Genomic DNA, 16,767 nt, shown 5'->3' with positions numbered 1-16,767 from the left:
GAGTTAATTAAATGTCTGACCAGGTATAGCAGGCTAAATTTTAAGTTGATAATTTCGTATCAACTTATTGCAAATGATGTTATAAATATCCAAATGGTCCTTGGCAGCAAAAAGGTTCCCTACCCCTCCTCTAATGGTAGGAAGGAGGAAGTGGAGGAATATTTCCTCTCGTGTTTTCAAGTTCTTAGTTTGATCTTTTGCTGAGGAGTGTATACCCGAGGGCAACCCAACCGGAAGGAAACAGGAGTCATAGACCGGAGGCTATAACATCTCACTTTTTGGTTGTGAAGTATGGGACCCTCTGAACTTCAAGCTCCAGCTCATCTTTGTGGCTTAAACCACCATCCCTACGATGTTGCCTCACAGACCTCTATCTCCAACTCAGACCAATTTGAATATTCAACAGGTAAAAGGAGAAGCACAGGTCTTGTGTAAAATTTTCTTGTAGTTAGTATTCCTCCTCCTTCTCTCTCCTGCCCTCTTGGAAAAAAAACCAAAACACTCTTCATTGCAGTCCTTCTTCCTGCACTGGTGTTCCTTTGTACAGTGACACCAGCTCACCGTGGGTCCCACAACATGTCACCTTCTCCAGAAGGCCTTTCTCACCTCCCTTTAGTGAGTGCCACATACCCACGTGGTCTGGCGACACTACTCATTCCTCTGACTAACCCTCAGCATTCTATAATGTGATCGGTTTATGTATTTCTCTGTCTGGAAGCTTAGCTGGTGGGGGTGGTCAGTGGCCAGGAAAATGCTTTCTCTCAGAGCACATTCTTGAAATGTGGTTGACAGAAGACTTGTCAGTTAAGAATGATGAAAAGAAAATAAGACCAAGGGGGAGGCGGGAAGCAAAGGACAACAGCTTTTGTACCAACTAGTGGGCAAATCCCAGATTCCCTCGCCCTGAAGTTGGATCCTGGCTCCACCTCCCCACCATCCATCTCCTTCTGAAGGCAAACAGGGCCCCAGGGGTTGGAGAGCTTTACTTCCAGGCAGATCTCCTGGCGGCCGCCAAGCCTGGCTCTGGGTATTCTCTCTTGGGAAGAGAAGCGATCCGAGTGGAGTCTGTATGGAAGCAGGCTCCCCTCTGGGAATGGTGGGAGTAGCTCCAGGAACTAGAGTTAGAGTGTGTTATTGTATTAGAAATGATCAATGTAAAGGATGGAAATGCTAATGTTCTGTTGAAATATTTCAAGGGAAGCAATCTGATACAAAATCACTTCTGTTTTGTCTTGTAAGTATCCCTTCCCTTTATGCATATCAAAGGCTAAGTATATACTTTTTAAAACAGGTTGCCTTCAGTACAACAAAACTGGTTGTTTAATGATGCCCAATAATAGTTCTAATATTCAAAAGCATCCTTTTAGAAATTACTGTTGTCCATTGACACTGATTAATCTACAGTAAAATTGTTAGAACTTGTGATAATGCCTCTTGCCTTATCAAGGGTGCTTTCCAAGTTAGAACTAATGACTATGTGGAGTTAAGGATAAGGGTGTGGAGAATAATTTTATATATAATGTGCCCTACATGTGAAAAGACAGCCTTTCTCACAAAGGTAGGGAAGTCCCTGCAGTGCAGCGTTAATAATTATTTGTAAGGGACAGAAATATGCTAATAGCTTTTCTCAGTGAATGATTCTTAATTTGCTGGGAATGATAAAGATTGTAATTCATTTCTCTAATTTAGGTTTTTACAAATATCAGTGTTCGTAGGTTACTGTATGGAGCTAATAAGGGGTTCCAATAAGGCCTGAGGTTACTGGGTGGATTTCCTGCAAAATATGACTGCAGTATTCCTCAGTGGTAGAATTTAATTTTCCACAAAGCAGTGGTGCTTCGTGTGTCGCGAAGTGCCCTGAACAAGTGGCGCTTACCTGGGCAGGATGGGAAGATTGGCACACGTTATGCCATGAAATGATGAGGCTGATGTGCGCTGTCCTATAAATACTACTGAGCACAGCAGTTGGTGTTGAGAAGTCAGTGTGATGAGTTGTGTGCAGAGTTCTGAGGTTTATGACTTAGGTAAGAAATTAACCTTTTCATTGCTCTTCTGACGACCCAGGAGCCCAGGTGAAGGCTGATGGGCTTTGTCCTTTACATTCTTGCCTTGAATTCACCAAGTAAATTGAAGAAAAATTTAAATTTTTTCTCTAACATATTAATACCCTAACATATTAATAATGAGCAAGAAGAGGACAGCTTAAGAGAAAAGACATTGGACTGTAAATTTCTGGGCCGCGTAAGCCAGACTATAGGGTGGTAACAACGGAAGCCGTTAACAGTACTAGGGAATAAGCAGCAACAGTGTAAGCGCTTTGCATGCATTTTTTATGCCATTTCCCTGCTTAACGCCCTGCATGCCGGGGCGCCCACACCCTTCGTCCCCGTTGGCCTCACCAGCTACCCCTCTGCGCACTTCTCACCCCACATTCCGGTCTCCAGCCGGCTCCACTACTTCAAGATGCCTCTTTGCCTCTTGACCTCAGAACTTCACACGTGCTGTTCCTCTGCTGGTACATTATCCACATCATTAACTGTTGTTATTCTACTCCTGCGCATCTCATAGGACTTAGTTGAAGTGCCAGTTCCCCCTGAAAACGTTTCCTGACATCACTCTGGTCTGGATGCCATCCTTTCCCCTGTGCTCCAATGGCAGTCATTGCTGCATTATAGCACTTAGTGCACCGTACAGGCCTGCGGACTTGGTATGTTCCCCCAGAGTGGCTGCTAGTCCCCACTGACCACTCAGCATCCCCTGGTGGGTGAGTGACCTTCATTTAAATCTTGCAGTAGTTCCGCGGGACAAGCTAGTCCTATCGTTAGAGGCATTGGGTAGTGAGGGAAAGGAAGCTCAGGCACGTTAAGGGTTCTGCCCAAGGTCACACATTTAGTAGTTGACAGGACCACATCTAAACTGCGGTCTGAATCCAGAAGTCCCTACTATTTGCATGATACCCACAGCCTTGTGGGATCATCTAGTCATGGTGTCTAGTACTGGCGTGTTAGGAACTGGGGTTGGTGGGTGAACTGGTAGGTTGTAGGGAAGAAGAGGCATGAAGGTTAATGTCCAGGTTTCTGAGAGGATTGTGCTAGTAAGACAAGATTAGGTTTCATGTAAAATCCAGTTTGGGGGGAATGATAAGTCTGGATTTGGGCATGCTGACTTAGAGATGCCTGTCAGTCAACTCAGTGGAAATGTGTGGTTGGTAATGGAATAATGAGGCACAGAAAAAGGTCGGGATTTGGAAATGCCTGGTCTTCACGCCTGTTCACTCACAGTGCAGATTAGTTGATGGCTGATATCATGTTCTCTTCCAGCCTCTCCCCAGTAGATGCCTCTACCTCATGTGCCACATAAATAAAGAGCAGAGTGAAGCAACCAAACAGCACTGTGTACTCAAGTGCAGGTCCTAGTCTCCGCCCTCAGCATTTTATGTGTATATTATATACATAAAGTTTATGGCTCAGAGTCTGCCATTTAACTGACACAGGTTGTGCTTTTTAAGTCATGGTTCTGTAATTTTTAAAGAAAAATCTGACTCATTTATCTTATCACACAACCATTTCTACCTTTGATTCCTCCTTAAAGAAATGACAGGGAAAGGAGTAAGGCGTATGGGTGTAATCATAAAAGTAATGCACGTACATACAGAATTTGGAAAATAAATGAGTAAACCTCCAAAAATCTTGCAACTTCTACTGTCAGCTAATATTTCAATATGTTCTTTTAGTTTTTAGTATTTCTTTAAAGATTTTATACTTGGGTTTCATAGTATTATAGCTTACTTTTCCTCAAGTTTTCCTTGATATATTTTATTTTTAAAAACTTAAATTTTAATAACTCTGGTAGTTCATATTATATACCATAAAATATAATTAACTATTGGGTAAATATTTAGGTTTCCAATCTTTGTTCATAAAAGTAATGCACCTGTATAACTTGTGTTATCCTATGTCTTGGCAGATGAGGGGAGGGAAAGAGAATGTGTGTAAATACAGAAACTAAGCAGTATATTGTGCAGAGTTGGTGTCTGATGTTAAGAAAAAACAAGGTACCTGGAGGCCCTGGGGTGGTCTTTGTAAAATAACCCACAGACTCAAAAGGTCAGTTTAAAAAGCCAAATGCACAGACTGTAATGAACAGGGACCATCTGTTGTTCCATCTCGGCCTGCTCACTTAGTCTTCGGCCCTTGGCTTATTTCAGAATGCCTTTAAAATGGGGAAGGCATGATGCCTAGGTGTCAGACGGTACCAGGGAAGGAGGCAGGGAGACCAGGAAGGCGGGGCATTAGTTTCTACAACCAATTGGACTGCTGCACGATTTTATACAGGTTACATTTTGGGGCCAACATAACTGTGGCCACTGGTCCATAGGGGTATGGGCGGGGGAAGGTGAGTTAGCTGCCCTTTTTTCTGTAAACCACTAAATGAAACCAATGTTAAATGATGTTTTATGAAGGATATTTCACTTGAACATCTAGTAATGTATTACTCCTTCGTTACATATTCATCGATACTTACCTGTCTCTGCATGACTTAATGTTTGTCTGTTGTCACACAGTCTTCTGTGAACAAATCTAATTGTGGGAGGCTTAAAACTTTGGCCCAGTGAGTCCTTTTTAATAATAGGGGCTGCTGAATTTTATTTTCTGGCTAAAGAGTATCACCATTATGAATTGCTGGTATATCTGCTTTAATGGTGACTTCCTATAAGTAACAACAAAATTATTATTTGGAAATCCCTAAATTGAACTATGTTGCTAAGTCTACAGTTAAAGGCCCTATTTAAAGTTTTTATTTAAAGTGGATAAGACCAAAATGCTATTCTAGAGCAGCATTTAACCTACTGGCTTGGCATACTATTCTGTGTAATCAATTTAGCTCCTGGAACCAGAGTAACTATTTTAGCAGAATGGAGGAGGGCCACTGGTAGCTTCAGGGTATTTGGATTTTTTTGTTTTGTTTCTTTGAAGGAGCTCATTAATCAAGGATGACCTACCAGCTGAAGGCTTTGGTTGCTAGGATGGTCTTAGGTCTTTGCTGCTTTTAGGAAGTGAAGGGAAGGCTGCAGGCCATGTGAGTGAAGCCATCTGCAAGCTGGCCTTTCTTCTGCATCCCCTCCCCTCATTCTCTGGCACACTGACAGTCAAGCTGGGAAGATAGGCCGGTTGAGGAGGAGGTGTCAGAGTCTGGTTTCCTACCCAGAAATGCCGTTGAATGCAAATATATTTTCTCAAGCATAAGGTGTAACATTCATTCAGAAATGAGTATTTATGAAAACAGAAAATGTTGATTTGGGGAACTTGGTTGATGAAAGCCTTTATACTTGGAGATTCCAATAGCCCAGTATTAGGCCCATCAAAGGACTGTAGTAGAAATTTGACCGATTGAATGATTACAAACAGCTTTCAGTGTGCTAACCTGGCCTCGGTGTCATCAGTTTTCAAAATATCTTTCATTGAAATTACATGATCCCAGCTTCGTAAGATGCTTCTCTACTGGTTTGCCCCTTTCCCAGGAGGAGGTTGGTCTGCTAAGAATTACATCATTCTTAGCAAAGTAGAAGGAATTGACCCGTTTGCAATGCCCGGAATCTGATTTATGCTCTGCTCTAATTACGACTACACACTGTGACAAGCATCGAGACTATCATAGGAAGTACGTTGTTTGATAGCATGACTGAAGTAAGTCCCTGTGGCCTTCAGTGACCTTCTGGAAGTCTCTTACCCTGCTTCAAATCGCTGGTGGGTGTACAATGTTCAGCAATTTGTAATGTGCTGGAGAACCTGGTATTTCGCTGTGCAGAGGTGAAGCCCTCTCGTCCTCTGCATGGCACAGTGACAGAGGACAGCCCATAGTTAGGAGTGGAGTTTGCCATAACATGATCGGCAGAACTGGGAAGGAAACAGGGAACAGAGCATATTTCCTGGAGGACGGGCTTATTAACTTATGCACCCTTGATATTACTCATTGTTTCTTTCATCATCCAGTCTATTATTATGGATGATCTTTATTACCATGGACATTTGCATAGTATTATTTGCATTTCTTTTCTTAAGCCAATTTAGTCATGAAAATGCCCTTACTTGGGCCTGCTGACTCTGCTTGGCTCCTCCATATGCCTACCCTCACCCCTCTTTTCTAAAATCCTCTTGCATTTTGTCTCTGCATGCACATGTTAAATGCTTTAAAACGTGGCCTCCTCCTGTTTCTCATGCTTAAGTTTTTCCTTCCCTACAAGTTTGTAAGAGTGTCCAGTACCTCATGTACTCCTCAGTAATACTTACTACAAGCATGGGAAAATCAAAGGAGATCCATTTGAGAAAGACTATGCGTATTGAAGGCATGACTCAGAATAGAGCACAGAATCCCTGACTCTCAGCTTTATATAAACATCCAAGATCTCACTGCTATCTACAGGGCTTTCCCTGCAGGCGGCTTTTAGAAAACCCTGAGCAAGTCAGAAACCTCTGATCCCCTCATTTAACTGCTGAAGCTGACAATGGGCCTTTGCCAGAAGGGGAGAGGACACACATCCATGGCGTTACTGCTGTTCGCTGGGAGCTATGCCTTGATTCAGTAACTGGCAATGAGTCAGTTTCTTGCTTTGGAGGAAATGCTTCTTTTCTTTTTCCACTCCAAAGATTTGTTCAGTGTCACTCTCAGCCCCTCAGGTACTGTCCCCATAAACGTGTTGGTTAAGAGAAAGAGGTGCTTTTCCTTTCTATTGTCATGGGACTAATAGTCCTCTCTCTTACTTCACTAATGTTTTCACATTGGTGAAATAGTTATAGTAACTTCTCTAAACTATTCCTTGCCTCATTCTACAGTCCCTGTTGCTGGCAGCCCCAAGAATCAGCAGCCACCTTATCAGCATTATTACATTTTTCTGATTCTGGCCTGCCTACACACTTGATAGTCAGTGGTTTTATTAGCTGGAGATTGAAAATTCAAATGAATACAGGACAACAAAGTAAAAGGAGCCTACTCAGATATGATAGGAGAGTAATGTCCCTTAATCCATTCACTGAAGTGTTCTCTGCAATCCATGCATTACCGTATTCATTTTTAAAGAATAATTACTGTATTTTGATGAAAGAGTAGGCTCACAAATTCCAAGAAGCTAATTATATTTTGTTACTGGTGTTGCTAGAATTCTAATAAGCTTATTCCTATTTCTGGGTTAGCTGTTGGAAAGGGGAACATAATCTAATGTGGACAAGTATATCCTGGTAATTAGAAATTACTGAGAAAGACATAATGATATTTTATCATTAAAAGAGTTTTCTAACACTTGGTTATGCTAAAATGAGTATGGTAGAGCTTGATTTTAAATTGAAGAAAGAAATTAAATTGCTTCTCTATTTTCTATGTAGGTCTGTCAGGGAAAAGTAAGAATTAAGGGAGCACCAATCAACCTGATTATACTTGTAGGCTCTTCTGAGGTTAAAAAGAAAGGAAATCCATGGTATTTATAGAGATGATGGCTGATATTTAAAAATCACTAGCAGAACAAATAGAGTTATAGCACTAGTCTTAAAGAGATGATAGTGCTGGCTCCAATTTGAGTGCTCACCGTTGTGCCTGGCATGATGTGCCCAAGGTCACAGAATAAGTGGCAGTTTCCCTTGGTGAAACTGGAAAAAAACTCAAGAAAAAGATAAAATAGAACCAAACTAAAGCTAGTCAAGCTCCAGTTTTTTAATGCAGAGCATTGAGTTTAAAGTAACTATATTTGTTAAGTTGATCAGTCATTTTTGATTATGCAGATAGTCTACCCATTTGAATTTCTGTTAAGGTAACCAACTGTCTTGGTTTACCCAGAAATTTCAGTGTAAAAATTCTGATAGTCCTAAGCAAACTGGGGTGGTTGGTCCCCTTTATCTCTGTGTAGATAGCAAGTTCTGTTTCTAATTTCACAGTAGGAATTAAAGCAAGGCTGACTGATCATGAGAAACATTTTTCTTTCTTTATCAGTTCAGTCTCCTTTCTGTGGGTTTTGTCTGACTTAAGATTTGAGCCTGGAGACCATTGCTGTGTACACAGTGTTTATTAGCATTTACTAATAATTTGTGCATCTGATGTTCTGGGTAGCTAGTAGAAAAGATAATAACTGTGACATTTTTAGTGATGGGGAAACTGAGTCAAGGAAAAGCAAAGCATTTCTTACAGCCGTAGGAATCCACAGTAGCCCAGTCAATAGCATTACAACCTTGTGAGTCTGTGCTTGGAAACATAAACAAAGGCCTCTTAGATAAAAATATTTCCTTCCGTTATCTTAAATATACTTAACCATGTAAGGGTCTAATTTTAAGTAGTACTGCTACACTCAATGACTTGATCAAATTGCTTAGTGAAGCTAGACTAACTGATAAAAAATTTAGTGAAGCAGTTATTTTTATCCTTGTTTAAACTGTTCATTTTCCTCAAGGAGAGATTAAATTAAACTCATATATGCCAACGTTGTATATTTTTGCAGGGAAATTTATGAAGTACAGTGAAATAGTTATCGTTATGTCAAAGGTTTTACTTAACATTTATATTGATAGAATTTAGGCCCCTTAATTTATTTTTTTTAATTCTTACCTGAGGACATGCTTAGAAGAAGGGAGAGAGAGAGAGATCAGCTGTCTCCCTGACTAGGGCTTAAACCCACAATCCAGGTATGTGCCTTGACTAGGAATTGAACTGACAGCCTTTCCGTGCATGGGACCACAACACTCAACCAAGCCTCCTTAATTTAAAGAGCAAAGACAGATTGGGCTGCTGGGAAGATAACATGCATGAAACTGAGGGAGGTAGCTTAAGTCACATGGGATTTGGTTTGGGGATTTCCCTTTCTCCACTTTCTGAGCAGGGGCTTTGTTACTATATTCTCTGCTTCATCCTTCAAGCTGAAAAGTTACAATGGGCCTTGCATTAGAAAACATGAAGCATGGCTATCATATCCCATTATGTGGATACAAGTAGTCAGAGAGAGAGGGGAAAGTGCAAAGAATTGGACAGGATGATGTCTTGGGAGCCTGGAATTTTTATTCCTCATGAGGTCACCCATTGGGGACTAGACTGAGGACTTTATTTTCTCTTACTTCCTTTTATATCATTCTTTTTCATAATAATCTGAATGAATGTGATGTTTCCCATGGTAAAATGGGAAATGTTATCAGTGAAAGGCCAAGTCCTCAAATCACACATGCATAAGCTTTCTCCCCCTGTTCATTGCAATTAGCTTAAGTGAATGCCTTCCATGTTCAGACATCTGGACACCCATGACCTAAAGGTAAACAGCCTGTTATCTATTACTGACTCTTAGAATGATTGCGTTTGTTACTACTTACATTTATTTAAGGAAGGATAAATTGAAATTGCTAAAGAAGGAATCCATTTTTATTTTATGTTGACTAAGTCGTAAGCATAGTTTTCTAGTGCAAAAGTGATGAAAGCAATCTGGATCTGGCTCCTTCAGGTACCCTTTCCTGAAATAGGTTATGAATGAAAGCAAGTTTTGTTTAAACAGGCCTGATCTTCCTATTTCTTCCCTGAAGTGTGTTCTTATGCTCTCTTCCTTCTACAGTGAAGCTTCTCATGTCTCACAATTTCAAAAGTGAAATTGTACTTCAGGCAAAATAGGTGGGTATGCTGGATTGAGCTCTGTGTAGTCCATTGCCTTATCCCTGAATTAAATCTTTCAGCCGGGAAAGAAAAATAAAAGCAGTCTTATCAGTGGGGTGTTCTTGCTACCATTCTAGTAATCATCTTTATTGCCATTCACTTCTGCTGATTGCTGCTCTGACATTTCCATGAAAATTACCAAGGGCAGCAAACTAGATAAATTAGGCCCTTGCTGACCAAATGAAAAACCATTGACATTTTGGCAGTGCTAAACTCATTAGCAGTATTAGCCAGGAGTCCTGCTTTTAACAAAGCTCCATCCTGGGCATGTGACTGTAGGTTGAGGAAGATAAAGACCTTACAGCTCCTAATTAGCAAGTGTAATAAATGGCAAACAGTTTGTGGGAGTCCCTGAATAACATTAATCAGATTTAGAAAGCTACCACAATTTAATAATTAGTTTCAATGTCGATGTGAAAAAGGCACACATTGTTCCAAAGATACGAAGAAGTGCTTTTTTGATGTGTTATCACTGCAGTAGTTACACGCAAGGCATTGGAGTCTCACCACATAGACATTCTTGAAGCTTCAGGTTTTCTTTGAAAAAGCTAATAGCAAAGAGTTCTTTTGGCTTCTGGTTCCTCGAAGCAGAGTTTCGTGGAGTCAAAGGGTTGGGTCCCCACCTAGAGAGCCCTGACTCCAGGAAAGGAACTAGCCTGCTGGGGTTCCCCGGGTTTTGTAAGCAGAGAGTGATGTGCTTTGTCTCCCTCCAGCCTGCAGAGCTGGTCTCACTTTTGTTTCTGCATCCTTGTCTTCTCTGTCAAGTGCTCACCCACCCTCTTGTCCTGCTGTTTCCGGCTCCCCTCACAGTTTCTCATTTTTGCTGCAGTCCTCCTTATGTCCTTTCAGTATCCTTTTGCTCCTTCCCTGCCTTCTCAGCTTTGGGGAAAAAAGTCTGACCATTACAGAAAAGAACAGTCAATGTTCATTTTCCTGTACTTGTGGTCTCTACTAACCAATCAGAATACCATTGAGTATAATCGGCTTCTCCAAGGTGGTCTGTCTCAGCTGTTTTTCTCCCCTGAAACCCAGTATTTGGAACCATTCTAGAAACCAGTGAAGACTAGTTCTGATAACCAAAGATTAATGGATGATTTTTCAAAAAAATCAATTTCCCAAACTAAAATGTTTTTCTTTTGCCAACAGCTTCTGGAGTGTTATATTAGATGGTAAATGGGTGAACTGTTATTTCTAGGAGCTCATGGTTCTATAATAGTCAATAAATTTAGGGACACTTTGCATGATAGCAGTATTCTGGGCCTGGTGCAGGGAGAGGAGGACTTGGGAGATTTAATGCCCTCCACCTTCCTGAGCTGCCTTTGACCCTCAGTGGGAGACAGATGCAAAATTGCCTTCTCTCAATATTGAAGTATCAAGTGAGTCATACAGACACTTGATGCCTGATGTTTAGAAAAACAACATTATGGTGCGCGATGGTCGAGGGAAGCTGATGAAGGTGGTCCATCTTGAAGGATGAAGGAATTTCTAGTGATGGTGTGTGTGTGTGTGTGTGTGTGTGTGTGTGTGTGTGTGAGAGAGAGAGAGAGAGAGAGAGAGAGAGAGAGAGAGAGAGAGAAAGAGAGAGAGAGATTGAGGCACGCCTAGGGATACATGGGAGCACTGAACCTGTTCTGCTGAAATGGTCTAATAATGCAATCATTGCTAAGTTCTCTTAATTAGCTAGCTGTTGGAAAAGTCATGTCTGTGCAGGCTTCCCTGACCCAGTTTATTATTGGCCCCAGCCCACTTGCTAACTGGTCAGTACCTTGGGCCCTTGTTTAAAAAACAAAGTGGAACAAAACAATAAAGTGCCCTGAGCTTGCACTGTGACCGGGATCCTGGGCCAAGATTCCACTACCTGATGTCCTGGCTTGAGCTTGATACCTGATCACATTGAGGCTTGGGTTTTCCTTGTCTGTACATGATAGTTAACACCCTTGCTGAGATGTTGAAGGCCACCTCCAATGCAGCAAGGTGTACAGAAAGACTCTGTCAGAGTTAAAGCTCCTTTATGGAAGTGGTACTGTCCCTTCTGCTGCCCATCCCTCTCCCTAATAAATAAAAATAAAGCCAGATGTAAGATAGCGGGAATTTCTCAGGGACTGATGTTGCTGCATTTATAAGAAGCCCTCCTATGTTGTGTAACAGATTTGCAAATGGTCTCATTACTTGTTGCTGAGTACTCAAGCCCTACTTTAGAAGAGTGAACATTTTGGCCTGAATTTTTTTCCTGTATAGTTTTTTTTGGTTGTTGTTTTTTTTTTTTTTTTTGGGGGGGGGGGCGGGGGAGGTCATGATTCTTTTTGAGGTGGTAGGTAGGTAGGTAGGTGTCGTGTGTGTGTGTGTGTGTGTGTGTGTGTGTGTCTGTGTCTAGAAGGGGGAGTGGAAAGGGGAACCAAGAGAAAAGAAAGGTAGATGGAAGGTGACGGTGGTAGTCATCTGAGCTGGCACCCAAAAGTATAGGTAATTTTAGGTTTCCAGGAGAAGTGAAATAAAGGGAAAATATTTAAAAAATTTAAAAAACAAAAAAACAAAAACCCACAAAATTTTCTGGAGTTTCCATGGGACCTAGGTCTTAATAAAAGTTAAAATCAAATGCCTGACCATCCCATACTGTGAGAGTCTTATTAGACTTGTCTTTGGAAGGAGACTTACTGAATCTTTTCCTAAATATATATGGCTTGATCTCCCCACCCTGTCCTCCCTTATGCTGCTACATTGGGCCTGTACACTTGGCCCATCTGCTGGGCATTTGGAAATGGAGTATTTCCCACTCCTAGCCCAAGTATTTCTGAAACGGGAGATGTAAACTCTGGCCCTCTATGAACTGGAAAGGGGGTTGGTCTTTAAAGAAGGGCAAAATCAGGAGGTCTGCCCATGTTCGTTCTGGATGGCGTCCACAAGCTCCTGGAGACCCCTGTGTACTTAACAACAGATGAAAAGGGAGTTGGTTCACTTTTTTGCATAAACTACCCCAAGTGGTTTAGGGAACTTGTAACTAAAGGAGACCTAAGTAATATAGTGGTTAAAAGCAGCCTGGGACTTTTACAGCTGCTCTGAGGACCTATGATGAGGGAAAGTAGGGGATGTAAGCAGTGGGCTGAGTTACTAAAAACATGGCCCCATAGAGAGAGCTTGTCCTTCCTAGACTGCAGGCACTGAAGGGGGGCACTTCCTGTGACATCATAGCCTTGCTCTGTACTAGGAGAAGCATTTGCTAAAGGAACCAGGTTGGGATAAAACAACCTCTATGCTGCTTTTCAATGAACTGTCTATCTCCAGGATTAACTTTCTAAAGGTCTCAGAATGCTAGAGGCATGCGTGTAGTATTGGGGCCCAGAGCAGGGGTAGGCACACATTTTCTGTGAGGGCCAGATAGTAAACATGCTAACTTTGTGGATCATATGGTCTCTGTTGCAACTACTCTGTCCTCAGAGGTTAAACACAGTCATAGACACCATGGAAACAAATGGGCATTGTTATATCCCAGTACAACTTTATATGAATTTTAAATTTCAGTGTCAGAAACTAATTTTTGCATATCATAAGATAATCTTCTCTTGATTTTTTTCAACCTTTAAAAGTGTGAAAGTTCTTAGCTTATAGGCCATCCACAATCGCATAGTGAGGTGGGTTTTGGCCGCGGGGGTAGTGTGCAGACCCCCTAGAGCAGCGGTTCTCAACCTGTGGGTCACGACCCCTTTGGGGGTCGAACGACCCTTTCACAGGGGTCGCCTAAGACCATCGGAAAACACATATATAATTACATATTGTTTTTGTGATTAATCACTATGCTTTAATTATGTTCAATTTGTAACAATGAAATTGGGGGTCACCACAACATGAGGAACTGTATTAAAGGGTCTCAGCATTAGGAAGGTTGAGAACTACTGCCCTGGAGTGTGCCATGGAGGAGAGGACCTGTGCTTTCACAGTAGCTGAGGGGGGTGAGACAGCTTTCAGGGAGCATTTTCACTAACCCCACCAGACCCCTGCAGGATAGCTGGCTGGTATTGTAACTAACCCTTGAGATGGAGGATCGGTTTTAAGATGAGGGAGCTAGTTTTAGAACTGGGGGCTAATAATTACCAAAACAGTCTTTTTAGGTGTTTGACCCATGACTGAGGCCCTCCCCGTATCACTCCAAGAAGGAGCAGATGCAGTTTCCATGTGTAAATAGAGAAATTAAAGCTCCTGGAATATTGTATAATACTTTATGTGAAGCCCAGATTAGAATAACAGAGATTAATTTTCTTATCTGTAGTTCAGCCACTGAAATCCACACCTTCCTGTGTTTAATAGCTGATTATGCTGTTTTATTGAGGTATAATTAACATTGAACTACATAGTATAGTTAAAGTGTAGAAATTGAGAAGTTTTGATATATGTCCCCGGAAACCATTACCACACTCAAGATAATACTGAACATATCCATTGCCTCGGAAGGTTTTTCTCGCCTCTCCCTTCTCCCTGTTCTCCGCTTCGCTAGACAATCACTGACCTGCTTTCTGTCACCATAGATTAATTTGTATTTTGTTGAATTTTATGTAAACAGAGTCTTATACTACTTTTGGCCTGGCTTCTTCCACTCAGCCGATTTTAAGATTCATCTCTGTTGCATGGATCAATAATTTGTTCCTTCTGGTGGCTGTGTAGTATTCCATTATAGAAATGCACCACAATTTATCTGTTCACCTGTTGATGGACATTTGAATTGTTTCCATTTCTTGGACATGACAAACAAGTTCGCTGTTAACATTTGTGTGTAGTCTTTTTATGGATGTGGTCTTTTTATGTGTCATTTCTCTTGGGTAAATACCTAGGAACGGAATAGTTGGTCCCATGGAAAGCATCTCTTTAACTTTTTGAGAAACACCCAAACTGTTTTCCAAAGAGGTTGTCCCGTTTCATATCCCCACCAGCAGTGGGAGGGTTCTAGTGCCTCCACATCTTAGTCAATTAAGTGTGCTGGTTGGAGGAAGCCGTTTGATGCTCATTTATCTTATAAAAACTCTCTTAAATATGGAAAATCACATCCTGAGGATTACTTCCTTTTTGTTTCCCAAGAGCATTAATACCCGGCACCTCTTTTTATTCCCAGAACATCTTGTAAAATGAGGAATTAAAGGACCAAACAAAATGTATGACTTAGAGGCAAAGTTTGGCTCCCAGGCTAATAGGGTTGTCTTTTTCTTTTGTTTCTCTTTCCCTTTAAATATAAGCCCACTGATTTTCTTTCTTCCTTTCCTTTTTCACTTCCTTATGTTATATTGCTTTTGCCATGTTGAGATGTGTTGTGTGTGGAAGTGGTATGTGAGGGTCAAGCTGCTTTCTGCCACCCATGAATGTCTCGGGAAAATTAAGATGCTCCTGGAGATAACCCCTTAGGTAATAGCTGTATTACAGCATTTACTTTTCAGAGTGTCTTCCCTGGAGTAAAATTATTGCAGTCTTTTTGCCCTGTCCTTGAGTTATGTTACTCCAAGAAATGAAATGTTGCTGAAAATGTGTGCCTCTCACTGGGAGCGTGTTAAACAACTTGGAAGAGCCACGTTTTAACAGTGCCGATTTTGCAGCCTCCTAGGCAGAGGTTTACACTGAACCCATAGCCGTTCAGCTGTGCAAGTGATTCAGGGCCACTATTGATTAATCAATAGTAACCCAGCTATGATGCTTTGGTATGGTAGCCAAAATCTGATCCAGACTTAATGTACTAAGAGCATGTCTCCTCTCGTACATTCTGTTTCCTTGTCATTTGACTGCAGCTTCCATTCCCTTCCAAGGTCCTCTCCATCACAGTCACCTAGATTTAGCTGCAGTCTCCCCGACTAGTCAGTTGGAGAGCTGTCTGCCTGTCTAACTCCCTCAGATGCTGTTATGCTATCGATTGGCTTAGAAGAGACATGGACACTTCAGTTGTTTGAAACAGTCTCGTTTATTCTTTCCTAATTGGAGAACACTCCCCCTCTCCCAGGTGAGGAAGTGAACTTAGGGTCTCTTTGTGGGCTCTTCTCTGCCAGGGCGATGGGGAGAGTGCCTGTTGCTCTGCAGACTCCCTGATCGTGCCCGGAGGCAAAGCAAAGCCTGAAGGTGTTCTTGGAAGGCATGGAGAGTAGAAAAATGCACAAGTAGGAAAGAGGATTTCTCAACTTGAATTTCAAAAAATGTGTCAGAATTCTAAACTTTTTGCTCCATATGAACTCGGCGGCTATGTTAACCTTCGCTGTCTTTCTGCATGCACATTGAATCTTCTTCAAGGTCATGTTGGCTATGGTAATTTAGAGGAATAGTCTCAAAGTGTGGTCCCTGGCTTGCAGTATTAGCATCATGGAGGAACCTGATAGAAATGCAAATTGTCTGGCCCTACTCCAGAACTACTGAATCAGAAAATCATGGGGTGGGCCCAGAAATTTTTTTAACAGGCCTCCAGGGGATTCTGATGAGAATCACTTGTTTAGTGCCAAACCTGTGTTTGGATCCTCGTTGTGTTTCTTAAAAAACTAAGTGGGGACAATCACTTTTCCTTCAGTTTTTTTTTTAATATATTTAATTGATTTTTTACAGAGAGGAAGGGAGAGGAATAGAGAGCTAGAAACATCGATGAGAGAGAAACATCGATCAGCCGCCTCCTGCACACCCCCCACTGGGGATGTGCCCTCAACCAAGGCACATGCCCTTTTCCCGAACCGATCCTGGGATCCATCAATCTGCAGGCTGACGCTCTATCCACTGAGCCAAACCGGTTAGGGCAGTGGTTGGCAAACTGCGGCTCACAAGCCACATGCAACTCTTTGGCCCCTTGAGTGTGGCTCTTCCACAAAATACCACGTGCGGGTGCACACGTACAGTGCAATTAAAACTTCGTGGCCCATGCACAAAAGTCAGTATTTTGTGGAAGAGCCACACTCAAGGGGCCAAAGAGCCGCATGTGGCTCGTGAGCCACAGTTTGCCGACCACTGGTTAGGGCATCCTTCAATTTCTTTATTTCTATAAAAAGATGCTAACCATCTGTATCTTTCAGGGTCATTGTAGGGATTATAATGATGTGTATAAGTATTTGCACATAAGTACTCAGTAAACGATAACTGCTG

At 41.8% G+C, this 16,767-nt stretch overlaps 1 protein-coding gene across 2 annotated transcripts in view; it reads left to right on the top strand.

Annotated features, from left to right (window-relative positions):
* The window catches only part of MCC (MCC regulator of WNT signaling pathway), a gene marked incomplete at both ends in the record, with an annotated part of 360,779 nt that overhangs the window by 140,279 nt on the left and 203,733 nt on the right, over window positions 1-16,767 (top strand). The gene's annotated exons all lie outside the window — the stretch shown is intronic.

Source organism: Myotis nattereri, assembly GCF_964212035.1.
Source record: "Myotis nattereri genome assembly, chromosome: 4".
In the NCBI taxonomy this organism is placed as follows: Eukaryota; Metazoa; Chordata; class Mammalia; order Chiroptera; family Vespertilionidae; genus Myotis; species Myotis nattereri.
Note: the sequence above shows the minus strand (reverse complement) of the source record. Positions and strands in the feature narration are given on the sequence as shown.